General features: G+C 39.6%; 2 long non-coding RNA genes across 2 annotated transcripts; both read left to right on the forward strand.

Annotated features, from left to right (window-relative positions):
- Nucleotides 1-16893: 16893 nt before the first annotated feature.
- On the forward strand, nt 16894-17572 carry LOC126606016 (uncharacterized). Its single transcript, XR_007617093.1, has 2 exons — nt 16894-16931; nt 17091-17572. It is a non-coding gene; the product is annotated as an uncharacterized LOC126606016 (long non-coding RNA).
- Nucleotides 17573-17976: 404 nt separating this feature from the next.
- On the forward strand, nt 17977-18629 carry LOC126604985 (uncharacterized). Its single transcript, XR_007616810.1, has 2 exons — nt 17977-18312; nt 18439-18629. It is a non-coding gene; the product is annotated as an uncharacterized LOC126604985 (long non-coding RNA).
- Nucleotides 18630-19509: the final 880 nt, after the last annotated feature.

Genomic DNA, 19509 nt, shown 5'->3' on the forward strand with positions numbered 1-19509 from the left:
ACTTCACATCAACATAGTGTGCATAATGAAGAGAGCATATATTTGAAAGTTTGAATTAATGAAACATGCAACAACAAAATATACTATTTTTATACCCTAGTCTTATAAAACAGAAGCATAAATGGAAAGGATGGTTCCCTTTGTTTCAATTTAAGTTTTATGTCTTTTCACTTCCGTTATACAATCTAATTTCCCCTGTCCTACTCTATCCTACATCACAAAACAAAAAGGTTACCTAAGAATTCATGCATTCATCTTCTATACATGCAACAGAAAAGCACTCATGCATAAAAAAGGGTACATTGGAAATAAATAGATCAACTTAAGTGCTAACAGCCAATCAAAATTGAACATAATTTGAGGTTTTAGTAGAATGAGTTAAGAAAAAGGAAGCTTGGTTTCCGCATGAAAGAAAAGATCCGCTTGAAATGGTAGTCTTTCAAGATGTTTTCTGGTATTTATGCGAATTCTGAAATGCTATAAATGTAAAAGTTACCTCAAGAGCTTTTTCTGCGTTGGTTTCTGTAATCACTCCTACTGCAGCATTTGCAGCCAACATCATGAGAATAACCTATGCCCCATTAATTTCAAACAATACATTTTTATTACGTGTCTAAGACCGAGTTGTATCCCACGAGCTTAATCAACAACGAACATAGAAAACAGTTATCATATATCATAAAATTCCTAAGTCTTAACTTGTAAAGTTTCAAATGCTCAACAAGTTTCGAACAATGTATGTTTCAATACTTAAAAAAAAAAGCCATGCATCAAAGACTTTTAGGTGGAAAAAATAAGCATTGGCTAAAATAAAGATAATTAGGATTTAAAATGTTAAAAAAATTCTTTTTGGTTCACTAATTAGATGCAGAAGTGAGATTGTATGAACAATTTTACATCCGGAAATATGAACTACACAAAATCACAACTGATCTAACAATGAGAAAGTATATAAGACAAAACACTAACAGAAGGCTAAAACACTCTTTTAATTGATCTAACAATAGGCTAATAGGATTAACTAAACCATTAGAGACTGCAACAATGAGAAAGTCTGAAGATTAAAGTTCTTGTTGAATATCCTTGAAAAACATTTTTAGTAAATCTGTTCAGGAAACTATAGAAACTTATGATGCTATGCAATTCCATCATCCGGGATAGCACATATTTACCTGAAATCCAACTTTAAGCCAACATTTTTCTATCTATAGCATCCATCATACCTAACACATTTCTCAGTAGGGGCACATGAACAATCATAAGCAACATAATGCATTTACATTTCAATTGTCAAAAGACATCACAATAATCCCCAACTGAAGATATCAGATCAGAACTTCGTCTCCAAATTTTCATTCAGTTTATTTCACTTGTCCACTCCCTCGAGGCACAACCTTGCCACCACCTTGATGTCTCACTCCCTCTCTACCACTCTCCCTATTTCCCTCACCTCTCTCTCTCGATACTATGCTCACTGCACAGAAATATCAAGGCGACCACCGTCACCATTTTTCACGGAGAACTACGCCACCACAAAACCACCACCATTAATCTCGCCACCTACGCAAATTTTACCATCCCCGAACCCACCCTTTGCAAACTGCCCTCATCCCTTCTAATTTCAATTGTTGCATTTCTTGTATGGTATCCATTTCTTGCACACTCAAATAATTATACACCAACTGAGAATAACAATATAAATCCCACACCCACCCATTTTTCCCCACTTGAAATATTCACCAAAAAGCCACATTAACCATCATAGTTTAAGAATCCAAACCCCAAATTTCAATCCAATTAATTAAATTACAAAGGATTCTATCCACCTCATGAAAACAAATATGTTCAGTTAAAGAAATTCCCTAATCACTGCATCTTAAACTACTTCTTAACTATGTCAGCTATACCAATCTAATAAAAAATCCATGTTCAATTGATTCTTATTAATTCCAACTCCAAGTATTTCAGCATCTAGATTATAGAAAAATCACAACAAAACAAAACTCAGAACACCCAGATTTCAATCTTGGTGCTAAAGCACACTTTGTTAACCTCACCTTCATCAAGTCCATGATTCCTGCCATGAGATCTTTCTCTTTATCCAGACTTGGCTTCAGTTGCAAGATCAAAATAATAAGGCATTCAGTTCCATTTCTATACTTGTTAATGCACAAAATCAGTGAGGACTTTGGTACAACATAAAGTGTTAAGTTTGTGACCTTCGCTAGATTGTTCCGGTCACTAGTGTGGATAAGTATGGAAATGGATAGAGACAGGGAAGCAAACACAAGATGTACGTGGTTCACCCAGATTGGCTACGTCCACGGAGTAGAGGAGTTTTCATTAATTGTGAAGGGTTTACACAAGTACATAGGTTCAAGCTCTCCTTTTGTGAGTACTAGTGAATGATTTAGTACAAATGACATTAGGAAATATTGTAGGAGAATGATCTCCTTTTATAGAAGAGAGTTTCTATCTTTGTTCTGACATTGACACGTGTCATGTTGTGATTGGCTTCTGATGTCAACACATGTCGCACTGTGATTGGCCTCATGGTTGGAGGGAAACTCTTTTGAGTCATTGACGGTATAACGTTGACCGGTGCTTAGTAGTTTCAGGATTAGTCAAGTATGGAACAAACAATACTCATAAAATTAAAAATTGAAATATGTTATAATTTACTCGGAATCTTCATATGTATTATGAAAGCATATAAACATATACATTTGAAAACTTATAACAGTACCTAATAAAGTTGAAAAGTAGCTAATTAAGATCAAGTTCCAATGCATCCAGTGAGCCTTCCAGGGAAAGATGGCCCCATGGACTTAGACCTTGAAAACTGAGGCTTGTTTTGCCTTGTAATTGTATGATCAATAGCATCCTTATGGATTGCAATTGTATGATCAGTAGTATCCTTATGGATTCCCAGATTAATCCTCAAAATTTTGTTCTCATCTGTTAGCTTATGCACCTGGGACAAAAGCCGCTCAATTGTTTCACTATTCTCCTTGTTTCTCCTTATCAACTAAGCCTGGTGCTGCATATTTTCGTCAATGAGTTCTGAGATCTTGTCGTGCAACATTTTATCTTTTTCAAGCACATTACCATCACATTCTACACCATGATCAATATTCTCTTCTTCCATATAATCTTCAAAAGTACACAAACCAACCTTTTTTAGGACATACCAGCATTTGTTTGTTTTGATGGCTCTGATTTTGGTTTCCGTTTTCTCTTTTGTGGTGGTCTAATCAAGATGCACTCCAAAACACTAATTTGAGTGCCTACATAGATGAACATCGCATAAAAATCATAAAAAAAAAATCCAAAACAGCGGCAAAGATAAAAAAATGATAATAATTCTAAAAAAAAAATTAAATCAAAAGCTAAGACTAACTCACAAGAAGCTCCGTGAGTTAATTTTTGGGCAAAAAATTTTCTATCAATGCATTCTCATACAAAAAATTTCTTTAAATACTGATTTAATGCAATCCAGGAGCTAAATGCTTAAATCAGAAAAAAAATCTTTAACCCATATACTTCTATAGTGCAGTGCAGCTAAAATTATCCCAAATATATCTTAGAGATCGCAGAAATTCAGACTATCAATAATGAGACAGCTGGAATGTTGTACCTAAGGCCATCTCCAACCGAGGGGTAGTCAAATGACTCGTTTTAACCATCTAACCCTCCAAGAAATTAATATTTTAATAAATAGTAAAAGATCATATTTGCTTCCATCTCCAACCGAATGCCAAATGATCATAAGGCTTGTTTTAACCTGTCACAAAAAACCGTCTTCTCAAAGGGCTATAGGACTAAACATAATTTATTATTAAAAAATTACAACTTAAATTCAAATCCAACTTAAATTTAATGTTATTTAATGTTGTTTCATGTTATTTAATTTAATTTAATATTGTATAATGACTTAGGAAGTTATAGGAAAAGAATACAATTTAAAAAAAAATTGTAAAAATATAAAAATAAAAACTGTACAACAACAACAACAACAACAAAGCCTTTTCCCACTAAGTGGGGTCGGCTATATGAATCCTAGAACGCCATTGCGCTCGGTTTTGTGTCATGTCCTCCGTTAGATCCAAGTACTCTAAGTCTTTTCTTAGAGTCTCTTCCAAAGTTTTCCTAGGTCTTCCTCTACCCCTTCGGCCCTGAACCTCTGTCCCGTAGTCACATCTTCGAACCGGAGCGTCATTCGGCCTTCTTTGCACATGTCCAAATCACCGGAGCCGATTTTCTCTCATCTTTCCTACAATTTCGGCTACTCCTACTTTACCTCGGATATCCTCATTCCCAATCTTATCCTTTCTCGTGTGCCCACACATCCCACGAAGCATCCTCATCTCCGCTACACCCATTTTGTGTACGTGTTGATGCTTCACTGCCCAACATTCTGTGCCATACAACATCGCTGGCCTTATTGCCGTCCTATAAAATTTTCCCTTGAGCTTCAGTGGCCTACGACGGTCACACAACACGCCGGATGCATTCTAACACTTCATCCATCCAGCTCGTATTCTATGGTTGAGATCTCCATCTAATTCTCCGTTCTCTTGCAAGATAGATCCTAGGTAGCGAAAACGGTCGCTTTTTGTGATCTTCGCTAGATTGCTCCGGTCATTAGTGTGGATAAGTATATAAATGGATAGAGATAGGAAAGCAAACACAAGATGTACGTGGTTCACCCATATTGGCTACGTCCACGGAATAGAAGAGTTCTCATTAATTGTGAAGGGTTTACACAAGTACATAGGTTCAAGCTCTCCTTTAGTGAGTACAAGTGAATGATTTAGTACAAATGACATTAAGAAATATTGTGGGAGAATGATCTCGTAATCACGAAACTTCTAAGTATCGGAGTGTGGAGTCGTCTTGACTTGCCTTATCTGTCTCATAGGTAGATGTGGCATCTTCTCTGGAAGTACTCTTCCTCCATCCATGGGTGGTATCTTTAACTGGTGGAGATGCACAAGGTAATGTATCAATTTCACTTGAAGCTTACTTGTAGTTTCAGGCTTGGTCAAGCGCGATACAAACCATGTAGTAGGAGTCCCCCAAGTCGCCGAGCTAGGGGGTCTGCTGAAAGAGGTGACAGACAAGGTAAGCAATCAGAGCTCCGATTGATTGTTCACCTTCTCCCCATCTTGCAGCAGCATGAAGGATAAAGAGATGAAAAATGAGAAGAGATGATATAAGATACTTTTGCTTTTGAAGAAGTAACTTTCCACAGGCTTATTCTTGAACTGAGCTGGAGGGTTTTCTGGTTTCCTCCAGAGTATAAGGCCGACTGAAGAATTTGAGGGTCAAAACAAGTCCATCAAATCTAGAGTACGTTCCACCCTGCTGATATGGGATACTTTTGCTTTTGACAGAGTAATGGATGTATCGGCACGTGTGCTGTTACGCTTGTCTCCACATGCTTCCTTGTATCCTTCGCACTTGCCCTATCTGTTCCTCAAGCAGATGCGGAATCTTCCCTGGAAACATAAGATGTTGAAGATGAGTACTCGAGAGCAATGCCAGGTAAGTAATCAGGTAAGGGGTTCCAGGCAGTCAGTTCTTGGCTGGAAGCTTGATTCCAAGTGCTGACTGATTGCTCTCTTTCTCCTTGTCTTGCAGGTAAAAACAAGGCCAAAGAAAAAGACAGGGAAAAAGCATGATATGGGATACTCTTGCTTTTAACCCTGATGATATGAGATATTCTTGCTCTAGTATAGCTTGTTTGCAGAGGTATTATCGGGGGGAAAGAAAGCTGAATATTTCGAAAGGCTTCGTTGGGAGTGCCCTCTCAGATATGATGAAGGGTTGAGCATTTTTGCAGGTCTGCCTGTCCGTTGGGGATGGAGGTTGACATATATAGGAGTCTCCCTAACAAGTAGTAATGCTATTCCTTTACCCTGCTTGGTCATAGCACGGTAGTGGGAGCTGTCAGTTTCACATGTTTTAACTCTGTCAGAGCACTTTGAAAAAGTGGTCTGTGGTATCTGGCTCTCGAGATTCGGAGAACGATGCCTCTTCGATTTTTGAGAAAGCAATCATGCTGGGGGTCTGGCTCTCGAGATTCGGAGAGCAGTGTCTCTTCGGTTGATACACAGGGACTTTCCAATTATCCAGTAATGGTACTGTTCCTTTACCCTCTCTTCGATTTTGAGAAAGTAGTCATGTTGGGAGTCTGGCTCTCGAGATTCGGAGGACGGTGCCTCTTCGATTTTGGAGCAAGCAATCTTGTTGGGAGTGTTTTCTCGAATGTGAGTAAAGGTTGGGCATGTTTGCTAGTCTACCTTGCCACGAAGCACAGAGGTTGACACACAGGGAGTTTCCAATTATCCAGCAGTGGTACTGTTCCTTTACCCTTGTGGGTAATAATATGGTAGCTAGACCTTCAAAATTTATGTGTCTAAACTTTGTTAGTGTTGTTTCTTTGCTATTCTTTTACCTTTCTTGGTCAGAGCGATGTAGTGTGAGCTGTAAGCTTCACGTGCTCAACTTTGGCAGAGAACTTTGGCAAAGTTATCTGTGGTACCCATGAGCTATTGTTGCGTGTGGGAAGTGGGTGATTGAACAGTAAGATTCATGTGCTTTCTACTTCACCAGAAGTCTTCGACAGAATGCCCATAATTTCTGCAAAGCTGAGTGTGCGTGTGACAGGTGCTGACAAGGCTAGAAAAGTAGGTGCCTCTTCGATTTCTGAGATCGGCCCTCGTGGTCTCTGAGCAGCCCAGCTTTTGAGAAAGCGAGCGCCTCTTCGATTGATTCGAAGAACGATGCCTCATCGATTTTTGAGAAAGCAGTCACGCTGGGGGTCTGGCTCTCGAAGATTCGGGGAGCAGTGTCTCTTCGATTTTTGAGAAAGTAATCATGTTGGGAGTCTGGCTCTCGAGATTCGGAGGGCGGTGCCTCTTCGATTTTGGAGCAAGCAATCTTGTTGGGAGTGTTTTCTCGAATGTGAGTAAAGGTTGGGCATGTTTGCTAGTCTACCTTGCCACGAAGCACAGAGGTTGACACACAGGGACTTTCCAATTATCCAGCAATGGTACTGTTCCTTTACCCTCTCTTCGATTTTTAAGAAAGTAGTCATGTTGGGAGTCTGGCTCTCGAGATTCGGAGGACAGTGCCTCTTCGATTTTGGAGCAAGCAATCTTATTGGGAGTGTTTTCTCGAATGTGAGTAAAGGTTGGGCATGTTTGCTAGTCTACCTTGCCACGAAGCACAGAGGTTGACACACAGGGACTGTCCAATTATCCAGCAGTGGTACTGTTCCTTTACCCTTGTGGGTAATAATATGGTAGCTAGACCTTCAAAATTTATGGGTCTAAACTTTGTTAGTGCTGTTTCTTTGCTATTCTTTTACCCTTCTTGGTCAGAGCGATGTAGTGGGAGCTGCAAGCTTCACGTGCTCAACTTTGGCAGAGAACTTTGGCAAAGTTTTCTGTGGTACCCATGAGCTATTGTTGCGTGTGGGAAGTGGGTGATTGAACAGTAAGATTCATGTGTTTTCTACTTCCCCAGAAGTCTTCGACAGAATGCCCATAATTTCCGCAAAGCTGAGTGTGCGTGTGACAGGTGCTGACAAGGCTGGAAAAGTAGGTGCCTCTTCGATTTCTGAGATCGGCCCTCGTGGTCTCTGGGGAGCCCAGCTTTTGAGAAAGCGAGCGCCTCTTCAATTTCTGAGACCAGCCTTCGTGGTCTTTGAGCAGCCCAACTTTTGAGAAAGCAAACGCCTCTTAGATTTCTGAGATCAACCCTCGTGATCTCTAAGCAGCCCAGCTTTTGAGAAAGCAAACGCCTCTTCGATTTCTGAGCAGGCGCCTCTTCGATTTCTGAAGCTCCGTCGAGTGCAGATTTTTATAAGGGCTGGCATTAAGTTCCAAAGCACACTTGAATCTCCACCAGTAGAAGCTTCATTCTTGCACTTCTAAGATCTTGATTTGTCCGACCTCTTCTCTCTTCAACACCTTTGAAAATGTCTGGCCCCTCCGACCGTCGTTTTGACTTGAACCTTGTTGAAGAGGCAGCCCCGCCTTCTCCAGACAACATATGGCGCCCATCCTTCGTCTCCCCTACTGGTCCTCTTACCGTTGGGGATTCCGTGATGAAGAATGATATGACCGCTGCGGTGGTGGCCAGGAACCTTCTCACTCCCAAAGATAACAGACTACTTTCCAAACGGTCTGATGAGTTAGCTGTTAAGGATTCGCTGGCTCTCAGTGTTCAGTGTGCAGGTTCTGTGTCTAATATGGCCCAACGCCTATTTGCTCGAACCCGCCAAGTTGAATCATTGGCGGCTGAAGTGATGAGTCTCAAACAGGAGATTAGAGGGCTCAAGCATGAGAATAAACAGTTGCACCGGCTCGCACATGACTATGCTACAAACATGAAGAGGAAGCTTGACCAGATGAAGGAAACTGATGGTCAGGTTTTACTTGATCATCAGAGATTTGTAGGTTTGTTCCAAAGGCATTTATTGCCTTCGTCTTCTGGGGCTGTACCGCGTAATGAAGCTCCAAATGATCAACCTCTGATGCCTCCTCCTTCTAGGGTTCTGTCCAGTACTGAGGCTCCAAATGATCCCCCTCCGGTGCCTTCTCTTTCTGGGGCTCTACCGACTGCTGAGACTTCTCCTAAGCAACCTTTGTGAAGGCTCCCTCTTGTGTGTTTATTTTGACTCATGTATATGTACATATTTGTAGCTTATCGGGGATATCAATAAATAAGCTTTCCTTCATTTCAACGTATTGTGTTAAATACACCAAAGCCTTCTTCGCTAAGTTCTTTGAATTTTCTTTTGTTGAAGCTTGTATGTTGAAGCTTTCTGAGTGGAGCATGTAGGTTGGGGTAGTGTTCCCTTAATTTTCCGAGTGAGGAAAACTTCTCGGTTGGAGACTTGGAAAATCCAAGTCACTGAGTGGGATCGGCTATATGAATCTTAGAACGCCATTGTGCTCGATCCTGTGTCATGTCCTTCGTTAGATCCAAGTACTCTAAGTCTTTTCTTAGAGTCTCTTCCAAAGTTTTCCTAGGTCTTCCTCTACCCCTTCGGCCCTGAACCTCTGTCCCATCGTCGCATCTTCTAATCGGAGCGTCAGTAGGCCTTCTTTGCACATGTCCAAACCACCGTAACCGATTTTCTCTCATCTTTCCTTCAATTTCAGCTACTCCTACTTTACCCCGGATATCCTCATTCCTAATCTTATCCTTTCTTGTGTGCCCACACATCCAACGAAGCATCCTCATCTCCGCTACACCCATTTTGTGTACGTGTTGATGTTTCACCGCCCAACATTCTGTGCCATACAGCATCGCCGGCCTTATTGCCGTCCTATAAAATTTTCCCTTGAGCTTCAGTGGCATACGGCGGTCACATAACACGCCGGATGCACTCTTCCACTTCATCCATCCAGCTTGTATTCTATGGTTGAGATCTCCATCTAATTCTCTGTTCTTTTGCAAGATAGATACTAGGTAACGAAAACGGTCGCTCTTTGGTATTTCTTGATCTCCGATCCTCACCCCTAACTCGTTTTGGCCTCCATTTGCACTGAACTTGCACTCCATATATTCTGTCTTTGATCGGCTTAGGCGAAGACCTTTAGATTCCAACACTTCTCTCCAAAGGTTAAGCTTTGCATTTACCCCTTCCTGAGTTTCATCTATCAACACTATATCGTCTGCGAAAAGCATACACCAAGGAATATCATCTTGAATATGTCTTGTTAACTCATCCATTACCAACGCAAAAAGGTAAGGACTTAAGGATGAGCCTTGATGTAATCCTACAGTTATGGGAAAGCTTTCGGTTTGTCCTTCATGAGTTCTTACGGCAGTCTTTGCTCCTTCATACATATCCTTTATAGCTTGGATATATGCTACTCGTACTCCTTCCTTCTCTAAAATCCTCCAAAGAATGTCTCTTGGGACCCTATCATACGCTTTTTCCAAATCTATAAAGACCATGTGTAAATCCTTTTTCCCATCTCTATATCTTTCCATCAATCTTCGTAAGAGATAGATTGCCTCCATGGTTGAGCGCCCTGGCATGAACCCGAATTGGTTGTCCGAAACCCGTGTCTCTTGCCTCAATCTATGCTCAATGACTCTCTCCCAGAGCTTCATTGTATGACTCATTAGCTTAATACCCCTATAGTTCATGCAATTTTGTACGTCGCCCTTATTCTTGTAGATAGGCACCAAAGTGCTCGTTCGCCACTCATTTGGCATCTTCTTCGTTTTCAAAATCCTATTGAAAAGGTCAGTGAGCCATGTTATACCTGTCTCTCCCAAAAGTTTCCACACTTCGATTGGTATATCGTCTGGGCCTATTGCTTTTTTATGCTTCATCTTCTTCAAAGCTACAACCACTTCTTCCTTCCGGATTCGACGATAAAAAGAGTAGTTTCTACACTCTTCTGAGTTACTCAACTCCCCTAAAGAAGCACTCATTTCATGTCCTTCATTGAAAAGATTATGAAAATAACCTCTCCATCTGTCTTTAACCGCGTTCTCTGTAGCAAGAACCTTTCCATCCTCATCCTTGATGCACCTCACTTGGTTTAGGTCCCTTGTCTTCTTTTCCCTTGCTCTAGATAGTTTATAGATATCCAACTCTCCTTCTTTGGTATCTAGTCGTTTATACATATCGTCGTAAGCCGCTAACTTAGCTTCTCTGACAGCTTTCTTCGCCTCTTGCTTCGCTTTTCTATACCTTTCACCATTTTCATCGGTCCTCTCCTTGTATAAGGCTTTACAACATTCCTTCTTAGCCTTCACCTTTGTTTGTACCTCCTCATTCCACCACCAAGATTCCTTTTGGTGTGGGGCAAAGCCCTTGGACTCTCCTAATACCTCTTTTGCTACTTTTCGGATACAACTAGCCATGGAATCCCACATTTGGCTAGCTTCCCCCTCTCTATCCCACACACATTGGGTGATTACCTTCTCTTTGAAAATGACTTGTTTTTCTTCTTTTAGATTCCACCATCTAATTCTTGGGCACTTCCAAGTCTTGTTCTTTTGTCTTACTCTTTTGATATGTACATCCATCACCAACAAGCGATGTTGATTAGCCACGCTCTCTCCTGGTATAACTTTGCAATCCTTACAAGTTATACGATCCCCTTTCCTCATTAGAAGAAAATCTATTTGTGTTTTTGACGACCCACTCTTGTAGGTGATCACATGTTCTTCTCTCTTCTTAAAGAAGGTGTTGGCTAAGAAGAGATCATATGCCATTGCAAAATCCAAGATAGCTTCCCCATCCTCGTTTCTCTCCCCAAAACCATGGCCACCATGAAAACCTCCATAGTTGCCTGTCTCCCTGCCCACGTGTCCATTTAAATCTCCTCCTATAAATAACTTCTCTGTTTGAGCAATTCCTTGCACCAAGTCTCCAAGATCTTCCCAAAATTTCTCCTTCGAACTCGTATCCAACCCTACTTGAGGTGCGTACGCACTAATCACATTGATAAGTTCTTGTCCTATTACAATCTTGATTGCCATGATTCTATCTCCTACCCTCTTGACATCTACAACATCTTGTACCAAGGTCTTGTCCACGATGATGCCAACACCGTTTCTCGTTCTATTTGTGCCCGAATACCAAAGTTTAAACCCTGAGTTTTCTAGATCCTTTGCCTTACTACCAACCCACTTAGTTTCTTGTAGGCACATAATATTTATCCTTCTCCTCACCATAACTTCCACTACTTCCATAGATTTTCCCGTTAAGGTTCCTATATTCCACGTTCCTAAACGCATTTTGCTCTCTTGAACTCTACCCTTCTGTCCTAGCTTCTTCACCCTCCCCCGTCTAATAGGATCAAAGTACTTCTTTTGTGTGTCCCGGGTAAAGTTGATAGGAGCATATGCTCCCAAACAACTTTGAGTGGAGTCGTTCGAAAAGAAGTTTCTATGGCCCCCTTGCTCATTTAACACTGCATCCGGGTGCCGATGGAGATACAGCGACCCTTGCTCACTTATCACTGTGCTCGGGCCACACAGCGCGCCACTTACGGGTGACGCCCTAGCTTTAGCGTGATTTTGTTCTGGATTCATTTTCATAAGGATTCGACGTGATCATGGAGTGCCGGCTGTCGACTACCTGACGCCCTCCCCCTCCTCCTTTATCCGGGCTTGGGACCGGCCATGTAAGACATAGGCGGAGTTATAAAAATAAAAACTGTAAAAAATAAAAAATAAAAATAACGGCTAGCTGACGTCAGCTAGCCGTTATATTCAAAAAAATTTATGTTATTTGTGTCGGTTATAACTGACGTTATTTCTTTTATTTCTGTTGGTTATAACCGACAACATTAAAAAAAATTCCAACCAGCCTGTCCCTTTTAGATTCTGTGAGATCCACAAGCCCTCTGGCCTAGTTCTCAGTTGGAGAGGGTTTTCAGGCTATTTTCGATCCTCTGGTTGAAGATGGCCTAATCTTCGTAGGATTTTAACTAAACAACTTGCTCCTGTAACAGCAAAAAGGCACGGAAAGTACCTTTACAGAAATCTGAAGAACCCTTTTATGTCCCAAAACCCAGGTCTGTCCTCTCTTTGCCTTCCTCCTTCGGGGCATAATTAAAGATACCCACCAACAATATAACAAAAAAATTGCAGTGAGATTTTAAAATACCAACTTTATTTGATATTGCAATGAAATATAACAAAAAGTAAAATAAAAAAATATGTACAAAAATGATTACTTTCGTAAATAAATAGACAGTGGAATAAAAGAAAAAGCCAAACCCAGAAAAATTAAAAACACAGAATCACAGTAGAAGAAGCACACCATTTCAGATCTTTTTATCCTCTTCGAAGATCGATCGATTCCAGAGAGAGAGGAGGAGGGAGACGACGAAGGGAAGAGGAAGTAGACGGAGGAGAGAGGAGGAAAACGACAGAGGCGGTTTACCGGAAGCATGTCTTGTCTTGTGTTGCTAGTCAATAAGTCAATGGAATCCTCACAAAATCCCTCACTCAATGGGTCAGTGACAACCTCCCTCAATTTTCTCCCTCTCAATCTCTCAATCATCGACAGCAACCCATTAATTTAGGCTTCTAGTGGCAATTTCGACCCATCCCTCAATCCTGACACCAACCTTTGATTTGAGGAGGAAAAATCAACCCTAACCCCTTATATGGCAACCTCACTCCTTCCTCTCCCTTCCCCTCCCTGCCATGCCCCGCTTATCTCCCTCTCTTTGTCTCTGCAGCCCTTGCTTTTTGGCAATGGCAGGAATGTAAATAATACAAAATCGAGGGACCATTTCAAAACAAACATAAATAAACTGGCAAAACCGTAAATATTTCGAAATCTGTTGGGAGACAAAATTACCTTTCTAACTTTTAAAATTTACCCTCCAACACAGTCTCAGATTAGATAGCAGTGGTGTAAATAAAGCAAAATCGAGGGACAAAGATTTGACTGTAGCTAAGCTATCAAATTCCTTCTCAACTTTAGAATAGATAATATCTATGTAGAATGTCGACTACATGTTTTATAGTAATGTCTTAATGTGTTTTGTTTAATGCTTTTATGTAGAAAACCTATAACAAAGAAATTTAATTGTAGAAGTCGTATCTCATATTCATTCATTGACAACGTATAAATATATTGGATTACAAAAAGTCCTACAGGGATACAAAGTATTATCATCTATATCTCAAATATAAGATGACATAAATCAATATGATTTGGTTTGTTTACGGAGGGCGAATTGGATTGGGACAAGGTCTCTTGTTTAACATTTTATGTATCGAGACGAGAAATTGAGAGTTTATATATATATATATATTATATATATATATTTATTTTTTTATTTTTTATTATTTTTTTTTCTAGACATATAAATGGCGTCCATTGAAAGTTGGTAATTGTGGGGGCAAGTCAGACTTTAAGTGTGACTTGAACACTCTAAATCTCAAAATTTAAAGTATTGAAACCTATTTTCATGTCCATGCTGTTGAATTATCAGAGAGATGGGCTGATGGCCCAACTCCAACAAAATTGATATTGTCCCTAACTTGGTAATTATCACCTGCACAATCCGTCAGGTGTAAAGTTTTATCACAAAATGTCTCGGTTTTAGTTGGAATGAGGTTAGGATATTTAAACTCTTTTTTTCTCATTAATACGATCGATGTGAGACATTTCAACACGTCTCCTCATGTGGGACCCAATTAGTGGGTCACACGTAGGAGATCCATACATCGACAACCACGTGGAGCCAATAAGACTCACCCTACACGTGGGGCCAATGGACCCACCATCATCGCGCGAAGGGGATCCACACATCACTTGGCAGTACAGTATGGGCCCGCTTCCTGGCTCTAATACCATGTTGAATTATCAGAGAGACGGCCTGAGGGCCCAACTTCAATAACATTGATATTGTTCCCAACTTGGTAATTACCACCCGCACAATCCGTCAAGTGTGTAATTTTATCACAAAATGCATCGATTTTAGTTGGAGTGAGATTATGTTATTTAAACTCTTCTTTTTTCATTGATACAGTCGATGTGAGACATTTCAACACATGCACTTTTATGCTGATGGTTACTTTGTATCTAAGTAGGGAATGTTTATTTGATTTGTCAATTTACCGATTGCTTAAACTTTGATCACTTATTTTACAATTGCACAATGGGACAATGACTTGTGTTGGTGGTCATGTTGCTTGGTTTGACAATATGAACTGTGATCTAATGTCCAGGTGGGATATTGAGGATTGTGGGAAGAAGTTAGGATCACTACTAGAAAAAGGGCTATAGGACACCGTTCTTCGGACACTATTCCCAAATCGTGCGTATTTGAAGAAAGTTGTCTCCGTGAAAAAACATTGGTGCATTTTACATTTTTTAACGGTGCCCAACAGATATTTGACAAAAAATAAAGCTTTTTTTATGGAAATTATTAACTTTTACTGGTGTATATATGGATTATGGGCACCAGGATTCTCGCCGGATCCATTCTTTAGGAATCCTAGAGCTCCCGCAATCTTGTCCGTTCATCGTATATCGTGCGGTTATTTTTCGTTAGGTACTATTTACAATTAAATTTTAAATTTTAAATTTTAGATCATTTCTGACAGCACGATATATGATAAACGAATAGAATTACAGGATCCCTAGGATCCTTATGAAATGGATCCGGAGAGTATCCTGGTCCGGATTATGGAGCTGCCCTGACAACTTTTATAGTCAAACCGATTTGATATTGCATAGAAAATTGGAATACAAAAGATGCTGTCTATATAATTATTGATTCCATACTGATGAAACCAAGTCCTTGTAAAACGCTCTCTCTAAATCCGACCCATGTGGCCGTGTGTTTCACAAATTTTTTTTATTGAGTAAATTGTACAAATGGTCCCTCAACTTTAATCAAATTGGAGCAATGGTCCCTCAACTAAAAATCCATTACTTTTGGTCCCTCAACTTATCAAAACGTGCAGCTATGATCCCTCAACTAAAAATCCATTACCATTGGTCCCTGAACTTTAATTCAAGTGGAGAAATGATCCTTTAACTTTAACCCAATTGTAGCAATGGTCCTTCCAATATAACTCGTTTTGACAAATTTTTTGACATAGTTGACGAAAAGAACCATAATTATACACTTTGATGAGTTAAGGGACCCTAATTATATAAATGGTCATTCCAACATAGCTTATTTTGACAAAATTTTGATAAAATTGATGAAAAGGACTATAGCTACACATTTTGATAAGTTGAGGGACCAATGGTAATGGATTTTTAGTTGAGGGACCTTTGCTCCAATTTGATTAAAGTTGAGGGACCATTTGTACAATTTACTCTTTTTTATTATCAAAGTATGGACTGGAGCATAAAAGTAAAGTAATAAACAATATTTCACATCCACTCCTTTTCATATCACTTTCCGGATTCCTCTACTCCTCAAAGCTTCTACAGTTTTTCTCCCAACACCTCAAGCGGTAGCATGTCGTCCTCTAGATCAGCAGCCTCTCATCCGCATGTCGTCAACAATATGCATGTAGCCCTCTGTGTTTTTGTCGCTCTCTGAGTTTTAAAGTTGTTGGGATGTGAAGGGCTGAGTCCACGAGAGATTTGTTTACTGGGTTCGTAAGTTGTTTGATGGGAGTTTTATTCACTCTTAAACCTGGTAAAAAGTTTCCTTGCTTCTCTCTGTCTCTTCTCTTGCTTTCTCTTTTTGGGATCAGGACTGAGCTAAAGATGAGGATCCTCCTGACTAATGAATGTGAGCCATTGGATGAAAATCCAACGGTTACAAATAGGAGATCTTTTTAAAGTTATAATAATTATAGTCGTTGGATTTTCATCTAATGACCCACACTCCTTGGTCAGAATGATCCTCATTCTTAGCTCAGGAGAGGATCCTGGTCCATTTTTTTGGATATGTTTTTATTTTTTTAATTTCTAATTTTTATTTTTTGATTGAAGTTTAAAACTTTCTTTTAAAAGGCTCATTTTCTCTAAAAAATAATACTAAAAACATCAAATGAAGGGCTCTGGTAGTCTTGAAATACGTGTGTTGTAGCTTCTCTATGTTACACAGTGGCGAAGCTACAAAGGAGCAAGGAGGGGCGATCACCCCTCCTATCGCCAGAAATCAAGCCTAGGAGCGGTGGTTCCAACCCTCTAGTCCCGTCGAAAATGATGGTTGCTCAGCCCAATCTCTGGTTTTCTGGGTTTCTACTGTTGCGCAGCAAGTATTATAAATTTTTTTTTAAAATCCTTTAGCAAAAACGACACCGTCTCGTTTGGTGATTTTAAAAAAAGTAAATGGGACGACATCGTTTGAGCTTTTAGCCCGTTACCTCTTCACCTCGTTTTCCTATTTCTAGAACAAATTAGAGCACATAACAGTGCCCTATACGCCTCCCCTCCTCCCAACCCCAAACACTCAAAGGTTCGTTCTTTTCCAATTCAATTCGTTTTTGAGCAAATGGGTTTTTTGGGTATTTGAATTTTGTGTTTCATGTACGATTTCGGGTTGAAAGATTTGATTTTTTTTTGTTCACTTGGGGATTCCCAATTCCTGATTGATTGGTTAATATTGAAACCCTAGGCGTCTGATGATTCGCTTTCGAACAATGGAACTAGGAGTGGGCCGTTGGCAGAGTTTGATTGTCTTCCTCCACCTATCTCTAGGTGTTTGATAGTCTTCCTCCATCTGCCTCTCGTATTGCTTTTTGTTTGTCTTTATACACACTCCATGTGTTTGTTTTAATGCCTCAAAGAATTATCTGACGAATTAGTCCCCAGGGGCAATGTGAATGAAAATGAGAATGAAATGACGGTAATTCTGAGTATACCATTGTTGATGTTGAGGTGGCGAACGAGGAAAGTGAGGGTAATAGAGATGAAGGGGAGGTAGCAAAATGTTCAGTACAAAGGTATTAAACTTGGTCTAAGGGATTTCGTTTTCTACGATGTTCTTGTGTGCAGAGCTGCAATGCATGACCTTATGACTATGTGTGCCTATTATCTTGCAATTATTTTGGGACTCAGAGTGCACTCTTATTTTGTGGTCAGTGTACCATCGAGCTTTGCCAGCTTTGCCTATATCTATCATCTTGGGTGTCATTTTTTACTTCTTTACTCGGTTTTTACTGGAGCCTTATGTTATTGGGACATCTACAACTTGTTGATATTTTGATAGTCCATTTGTTTTTTGTAAGAGAGGTTATATTTAAGAGGAAGCTGATGTCCTAGCTATTTTTTGTTGCTACTGAATTCTCTATCAAATGGGTTTCCAAATTATAAGTTCATCGATAATGTCTATTGGTTTGTAAATAGTATATAAAAAGGATTTGGTTCTCTAAATTTGTATTGAACAAAATTAATATTGTTCATTCTTTATAAGGATTTGGTTGTCTAAATTTTTTGGGATCTTTTATCCTTTTAAATTCCGTCCCTCCATTTGATAATTTCTGGTTTCGCCACTGTCTATGTATAAAACAAGAACAATTGAGAATCTGTATCTTTGGAAACCAACCATAATTCTCAGTTCCCCTCCTATCTCAGAGTGCTCTCTCCCTCTCGTCCTCACGAGTAAGGCTAGATCTAATGATCTGATTTCAACGACTTCTCCGGCTACCAGATCTGGTACTGGCAACCATTTTTGCTTGGATCTCGTTCTCTCTCCCTTTCGAGCTAAGCCGACGCACCTCCATGGAAGAAGATGGATGCTCGATGTCAAAATGATGGATGTAAGTTGACTGTAGAGATCTGATTTCCTGTTGCCTCCCCACCTCCTTTACATCATGCTGTGGCCTAAACCTAATCCGGTAGGTATTTATTTGGGCTTTTTTTTTTTTTTTTATCTCAGTTTCTTTTTCTAATACATTTTCAGATAGTTGGAATGTATGTATATCAAGTTCTATTTCTAATCTCTCTTTTTAAATCATTTTCAGATATTCGGGATTGTTTGAGAAGACCTATGACAATCCCACTGACAAAATTTTGTGAGCAACGAACATAAGTGTTGAAACATTGTTTGTATTTTCTATTATTCGTTAAAGTTATTATTTTTTATTTTCTGTTTTTGTATACTTAATGTTGACTCTTTTGGTGGTATTGTTATGAAGGTCAATCTGGAAATAAATGTTCATTATAGAATTGTTGTGGAACTCCTAGGATTAAATGATTAATTTTCATCCAAAGCAAGGGGTATTTATCATGGACTTTGTCAAAGGAAAACTAACAAAAAGTTCAAAAAAACTTTTTTTTTAATGAAAAACACTTTTTAAAGATATAGTAAATAGTAACAGTTAAAGATAAAAATATGATTTTTTGTTAAAAGTGAATAGTATCGAGAGTGTTTTGTTAAAACTCATCTTCGTCAATGGGAGCCCGGCTCTTTTAAAAACATAAATTGCAATTTGGACACTGATGCTAGAAGGCATATTTTGTCTGACAAAATATTTAATCTTTTAATAAACAAATAAACCAAAATATAATAATCTCATATTCCATATATACTAAAACTCAAACGGGAGGAACAATGTTCATTAACAGTGAAAGTAACAGTGATCTGATGAAATTGCCCCTACTTGGTCTGTTTAATTTCAATTGCGTCATGTTTTACACGTGTTTGTCATCGGTGAAATGGAAGCAGGCTGAAAAATCTGGGGTGTTCCACTTGCTTCCTTGCTCTTCTTTTCCTCTTCTGGACTCTTCTTTTCCATCGACTTCTCTGTCACTATCTCGCAACCAACTACAACACCGATTCACCTCCCGCTTAGCAAAAGAAAATCAAAGGGGTTCACCTCCTTGGGTTCCGTAAGATGCTTTCTCTCTTTCTTCTTCTCTTCTTCCACCTCTTCGTTCGCCGAAGCAACTAAAAATAAAAAACCTACTCGCGGCTTCTTCCTCCCGGTTTCGGAGCTTCTCTCTCTTCCACTCTCTCTCTCTCTTTCTCTCTCTCTCTCTCTGACGTAGCACGAAGCAATGAAAGGGTTACCAGCGTAATCCCTTTTAGAACA

The sequence above is a fragment of the Malus sylvestris genome, chromosome 15 (assembly GCF_916048215.2).
Source record: "Malus sylvestris chromosome 15, drMalSylv7.2, whole genome shotgun sequence".
Lineage (NCBI taxonomy): Eukaryota > Viridiplantae > Streptophyta > Magnoliopsida > Rosales > Rosaceae > Malus > Malus sylvestris.